The sequence below is a fragment of the Rana temporaria genome, chromosome 12, assembly GCF_905171775.1.
Source record: "Rana temporaria chromosome 12, aRanTem1.1, whole genome shotgun sequence".
NCBI classification, from domain to species: Eukaryota; Metazoa; Chordata; class Amphibia; order Anura; family Ranidae; genus Rana; species Rana temporaria.
In genome coordinates, this window is record NC_053500.1 from 14,275,885 (window position 1) to 14,283,058 (window position 7,174).

Here is a 7,174-nt window from a genome sequence, read left to right on the forward strand (position 1 = left end):
GTCCATTTCTGATGCTCACATTGTAGGCACGTTTGGCTGTGAGCACAGGTCAGCATTGAACACCCTGACCGTTCTGCGGCTACACAACCCCATACACAACAAACTGCGATGCTGTGTGTCTCCTGACACCTTTCTATAGGAACCAGCATTCACTTCCTCAGCAATTTGAGCTCCAGTAGCTTCTCTATTGGATCGGACCACATGGGGCAGCCTATGCTTCCTACGTACATCAATGCACCTTGACCTCCCATGACGGTCGCCATTTCTCCAGTTTTCATTTCTTGGACCACTTGTGGAAGGCCCTGACCTCTGCAGACCAGGGACGTCCTACAAGAGTTGCAATTTTGGATATGCTCCAGTCCTGTTGTCTAGACCAGGGGGTCTCCAAACTTTCTAAACAAAGGACCAGTTTATTGTCCTTCAGACTTTATTTTTTTTTGGGGGGGGGGGGGGGTCAGACTGTGGCCAGCGGGAGTAGAAATGTTCTTTGTATCAGTGGAAGGAATAGTGCCTCATCATTGGTATCAGTGGGAGGAATAGTTTTCCATCATTGGTGTCAGTGGGAGGAATAGTTTTCCATCATTGGTATCAGTGGGAGTAATAGTGTCCCATTGTTGGTATCAGTGGGAGGAATAGTGCCCCATTTTTGGTATCAGTGGGAGGAATAGTGTCCCATCATTGGTGTCAATAGGAGGAATAGTGTCCCATCATTGGTATCAGCTGCTTCCCTGTTAGGAGATAAGTAACAATTGTTTTCTTAGGTTATATTTAGCGATTTAAAAATGGTTGTTTTAAAACAATAAGACGTAACAATTAGTGTGGAGACACAATATTATTCTTGGACGTCCTTTGGGTGGATGAAAGAATTTTAGAGTAAGTGAGTATTTGAATAATAATTTCTTCCTCCTGTTCTCTGGGGGAAATGTGTGCACGTTACTGACCGTTACATAAGCAGATTGTGATCTCGGCACGTGCGCCGTCAGCCAGAAGGAAATACTCATTTGTTTTTATCATAAACAGATCATAAATCGGGGAAATGCAAATGAAGCACGACAATAATGCAGAAGTTGCCTTCCGTCAACTCCAAAGGTACAGATAGCAGAAGTTATGCAGTTAGGCTGAAAAAAAAGCTATGAGTTCAAATAAAAATAAAAAATAAAATAAGAAAAAGAAGAAGAAGAAGAGTAAGTTGAACACCTGTAGATAAAAAGCCTTATACCCAATGGCCTGGATTCAAGAAGCAATTGCGCCTGTGTAACCATAAGTTACACAGCGCAATTGATTACTTCCCCCGGCGTAACGAATGCTCCTGATTCAGGAACCTTGTTACGCCGGCTGCAGCCTAAGATATGCGCGGCATAAGGCTCTTATGCCCGCATATCTTAGGCTGCATTCTTGCGATGGCCGCTAGGTGGCGTTCCCGTTGTGCTCAGCGTATAGTATGAAAATTGCATACTAACGCCGATTCACAACGTTGCGCGAGCCCTGCGTACGCAATTTACGTAGTTTCCGTACGGCGGTTTTCGCGTAAGGCTGCCCCTGCTATTAGCAGGGGCAGCCAATGTTACGTATACCCGTCGTTCCCGCGTCGCGAAATTTGAAATTTACGTAGTTTGCGTAAGTGAATCGTGAATGGCGCTGGACGCCATTCACGTTCACTTTGAAGCAAATGACGTCATTTGCCGCAATGCACGTCGGGAAAGTTTCCCGACGGAGCATGCGCTCTACGCTCGGCGCGCCTAATTTAAATGATTCCCGCCCCCTACGGGATCATTTAAATTGCGCACGCTTACGCCGGGCATTTTGCCGGCGCGCCCACGCAATTTACGGAGCTACTGCTCCGTGAATCAAGGGCAGCGCAGTAAATTTGCGGGGGCGCAGGGCAAAAACGTTGCCCTGCGCCTCCGTAAAAAATGCGCAAATCTACTTGAATCCGGGCCTATGTTATACCAGAGGAAGGCAAAAAAAACAAACAAAAAAACCTTATAAAGCGTGGTTTAATTTGTTTCTTCCTGGTCCCAGAATTAATAAGCCGTCAGTAGCAGATCCTTTAAGTTGTGAGGTGGGGCCTCCATGGATCAGACTTTTAGAGGAGAAGGCAACCTCGGCCCTCCAGCTGTGGTGAAACTACAAGTCCCATGAGACATTGCAAGACCCTGACCATCACAGGCACGATTCCTAGAAGTAGAGGCATGATGGGATTTGTAATTTCACCACAGCTGGAGTGCAGAGGTTGCCTACCCCTACCATAGATGCTTGATTGGATTGAGATCTGGAGAATTTGGAGGCCAAGTCAATACCTCAAACTCGCTGTGTTCCTCAAGCTATTCTTGAATTCACCAGACCAGGCCACGTTCTTCCATAGCTCTGTAGTCCATTTCTGATGCTCATATTGTAGGCACTTTTGGCTGTGAACACAGCATGGACACCCCGACCGGTCTGCGGCTACACAACCCCCATACACAACAAATTGCGATGCTGTGTGTCTCCTGACACCTTTCTATAGGAACCAGCATTCACTTCCTCAGCAATTTGAGCTCCAGTATCTTTTCTATTGGATCAGACTACATGGGCCAGCCTTCGCTCCCTACGTACATCAATGCACCTTGACCTCCCATGACGGTCGCCATTTCTCCAGTTTTCATTTCTTGGACCACTTGTGGAAGGCCCTGACCTCTGCAGACCAGGGACGTCCTACAAGAGTTGCAATTTTGGAGATGCTCCAGTCCTGTTGTCTAGACCAGGGGGGTCTAAAAAAACAAAAAATTGCTGCGCAAATACCGTGTGACATAACAAATTGTAACGATCGCCATTTTTTATTTGCCAGGGTCTCTGCTAAAAAAATATATATATAGGTAGATTCAGGTAGGGGCGCGCTAATTTGCGGCGGCGTAGCCTAGCGTGTTTACACTACGCCGCCTTAAGTAAGAGAGGCAAGTACATGATTCGCAAAGTACTTGCCTCCTAAGGCCCCGTACACACGAGAGGATCCATCCGCTGAAAAATCTCAGCGGATCGGTTTCAGCGGATAGATCCCCTGGTGTGTACGTTCCAGCGGATATTTCCGATTTCCAGCAGATAAAAATTTGTTAGCATGCTAACAAATCTATCCGCTGGAATCTGCTCCAGCGGATCGATCCGGTGGTCTGTACAGACTCACCGGATCGATCCGTCTGAACCCGTCCCTCGCATGCGTCGTAATGATTCGACGCATGCGTGGATTTCCTTATATGACAGCGTCGCACACATCACCGCGGTTGAATTCCGCGCAGATTTGGATCCGATGGTGAGTACATGCCAATGGATCCAAATCCGCCAGAGGATTTATCCGCGGATACGGTCCGGCGGACCGTATCCGCGGATCAATCCTATCGTGTGTACCAGGCCTTACTTAGGGCGGCGGGCGTAAGGGCGCCTAATTCAAATGGGTTGGAGGGGGGCGTGTTTAATGGTAATGAGGCTTGACCTCACGTTTTTGACCTTTTTAAGCTACTGCGCATGCGCCGGGCGCCTACATTTCCCAGTGCGCATTGCGGCTAAGTATGCCGTACGGGCCTATTGATTTTGACGTGGATGTAAATCCCGATTCACGGACGACTTACGCAAACGACGTAAAAATTTCGAATTTCGCGGCGGGAACGGCGGCCATACTTGACATTACTATTCCACTAGGCCTAGCTCTAACTTTACGCGGCCTATCTCTTACGTAAACGTCGTAAAAGTACTGCGTCGGCCTGGCGTACGTTCGTGAATCGGCGTATCCCCACATATTCTACGCCGACCGCAATGAAAGCGCCACCTAGCGGCCATCCAAAATATTGCAATCTAAGATAGGACGGCGCAAGCCGTTGTATCTTAGATATGTTTAAGCGTATCTCTGTTTGAGCATACGCTTAAACATAAGTTGGCGTAGATTCTGAGTTAGGTTGGCTTATCTACTGATAGGCCGGCCTAACTCTTACTGAATCTACCTATTAATGTTTAGGGCTCCTGAGTAGTTTTCTAGCAAAAAAAAATATGATGATTTTTGCATGTAGGAGAGGAATGGCAGAATTGACCCCGGTATGAAAGTGGTTTTAAATTTTGAACATCATTCTTCAAGTCGTTGAATGCACTTAGAATTTTGGGAAAAAATGTAATTTGAAAATCTCCTAGTGTAAGGCAGGGCTCGACAAATCCCGGTCACCAGGGCGACTAGAAATAGCGTCCTGGCGACTTGGCTTGTGAAGTCCCCAGCTCTTCCTTGTGTGAGCTGGCGCCATCTGGTGGTAGCCATTGGTATTACAAAGTTAAGCATTACAAGTTAAACAGCAATTCTAATGTCATTTTTCACTATTTTCACTGCCATATTCTTCCCTCTAATTAGAACCCCCAAACATTATATATATTTTTTATCCTAACACCCTAGAGAATAAAATGGCGATCGTTGCAATACTTTCTGTCACGCCGTATTTGCGCAGCGGTCTTAGAAGCGCACTTTTTTGGGAAAAAATTACACTTTTTTTAATTAAAAAATAAGACAACAGTAAAGTTATCCCAATTTTTTTTAATATTATCAAAGATAATGTTACGCCGAGTGAATTGATACCCAACATGTCACGCTTCAAAATTGCGTCCGCTCGTGGAATGCCGACAAACTTTTACCCTTTAAAATCTTCATAGGCGACGTTTAAAAAAATCTACAGGTTGCATGTTTTGAGTTACAGAGGAGGTCTAGGGCTAGAATTATTGCTCTCGCTCTACCGATCGCGGCGATACCTCACATGTGTGGTTTGAACACCGTTTACATATGCGGGCGCTGCTCACGTATGTGTTCGCTTCTGCGCGCGAGCTCGTCGGGACGGGGTGCGTTTTCTGGCTCCTAACTTTTTTAGCTGGCTCCTAAATTCCAAGCAAATTTGTCAAACCCTGGTGTAAGGCCAGCTTTATAATTTTTTATTATGGCTTTAAAATTGGACGTGAGCTGCATAGGTGGCCATTTTTGTGTTTTTTTTTTTTTTTTCCAACAAAACAACTGAAAATTTACCACAAGACAATAGAGGGTTCAGATTTTTATTTTATTTGGGTAGGAAAGTCACCATAAAAATATCATCTCTGGTTAGGAGATCCCCCTGAACACCCACAAAAATAATCTTTCAACGAAACAAGCGTTCACCACCGTCGGTGTGTACAGGCCGCATACACAGAGGAATGATGCTTTCTGAGCCGATACTTGGGCCTCATTCACACAGGTGTACTACAACATACACCCATCCATGCACCCCTGTGCAGGCAGGCCCATCCATGTACCCCTGTGCAGGCAGTCCCATCCATGTACCCCTGTGCAGGCAGTCCCATCCATGTCAACGGGCACAGCGTTGTTTGACATTGGTGCGGAGGCACCACACTGATATCGAATTGTCGGTGCAGCCCCTGCATCTCAACTGACATGAATGGGACTGCCTGTATAGGGATGCCAAAACAATATGTGCATGGGAATAAATTATTAATTATGTCATTGGAAGGGTATCATCCTGGAACAAAATAACTCAAAAGAAAGAATATGTGTAATGGGACTATGAATACCCCTCCAGACAAATTTATGCACACAACAAAAATGGATTAAAAAAAGTTTACTCATTTTTATTCCATCAATTTAAAAATACCGTATTTATCGGCGTATGACGCTCACTTTTTCCCCCTTAAAATCAGGGGAAAATCGTGGATGCACGTTATATGCCGATCAGCGCTGTCTGAGCGCCGCCGCCATATACCGAGCGCAGTACACTCGGGTACACTCTGCTCCGCTCGCGGTCACGCCCTGTCCCGCCTCCTAGCCTTTATGCGAGAGGAGCCGAGCCTAGCCGAGTGTACTGCGCTCGGTATATGTCGGCGGTGGCTCTCAGAGACAGCGCGGGAGAAGCGGGGAGGACACCACCAAGGCCGCAGACGGACGCAGGACCGGACAAGGCCGCCAATGGACACCGGGCAAGACACCGATGAGAGGCATTCAAACTGTAAGTATTTCTTTCTTAAAATTCCCTTCTAGGTTTGGGGTGCGCGCTATACGCCGGTGCGCGCTTTACCCTGATAAATACGGTACTCTACATAAAAAACATATACAATTTGTAATAGGTGCCAACTCTACCACTTGTCTCCCCAGTAAGCTGGCAGAGAAGCTGTGACATGGAAGTCCTCAGAGGTCATTAAATGTGGGTCAACGTGTTTCACGGGATGACTCGCTTCATCAGGACCTCAGATCTCACATATAAATGCAGTATCTATGTATGTGTGTAGATAGAGATATATATATATATATATATATATCTCCACACACACACACACACACACACACACACACACACACACACACACACACACAGTATCTGGCAATTGTAGGGGTATTCAATGTCCCATTACACGTATACGTTCTTTTGAGCTGTACAGGGATGCATGGAACACCCACCTCCGCCCTCGCTTGGTTGCACGCTATAGTACGCTCATGTGAATGAGGCCTTAACAGACAAAAAATCTCAGTGAAAGTTTACACTGCTTCCCAAGACGACCCATGTCTTCCATTTCCTTCTCCAATTGCATTGTGGGAAAACAGAAGAGGCTGCTCTGGGCGACCCTGACCGTGGGAAAGAGTGCTTCCCTTACTTAAAAGGGTTGTAAAGGTTCAGATATTATTTTATTTTTTAATTACAAACATATCCTACTTACCTCCACTGTGCAGTTCGTTTTGCACAGAGTGGCCCCCGATCCTCCTCTTCTGGGCTCTCTCCTCCCGGCAATAGCTAACCCCCTCTGGGAAGCTCTCTCCCAAGGTGGTTATCTTGCGGGCGCGTGCTCCCGTCTCATACACTCTGCGTCCATAGACAGAGTGTATGTCTCGGTCCCGCCCCCTGGCGGCCACGTCATTGGATTTGATTGACAGCAGCGGGAGCCAATGGGCTGTGCTGCTATCAATCTATCCAATCAATGCCGAGACTCTGTGGAGAAAGGAACGCCGGGGACAAGCAGGTGAACGGGCTCAGGTAAGTTAAACAGGGGGGGGGGGGGGGGCGTATGATCAGGTGTTTGTTCACCTTAATGCATAGGGTGCATTAAGGTGAAAAAACACAAACCTTTACAACCACTTTAAATAAAATAGGCCCGAATCTAAAAAATCAAACAGAGAGGTGCCATTTTGTGG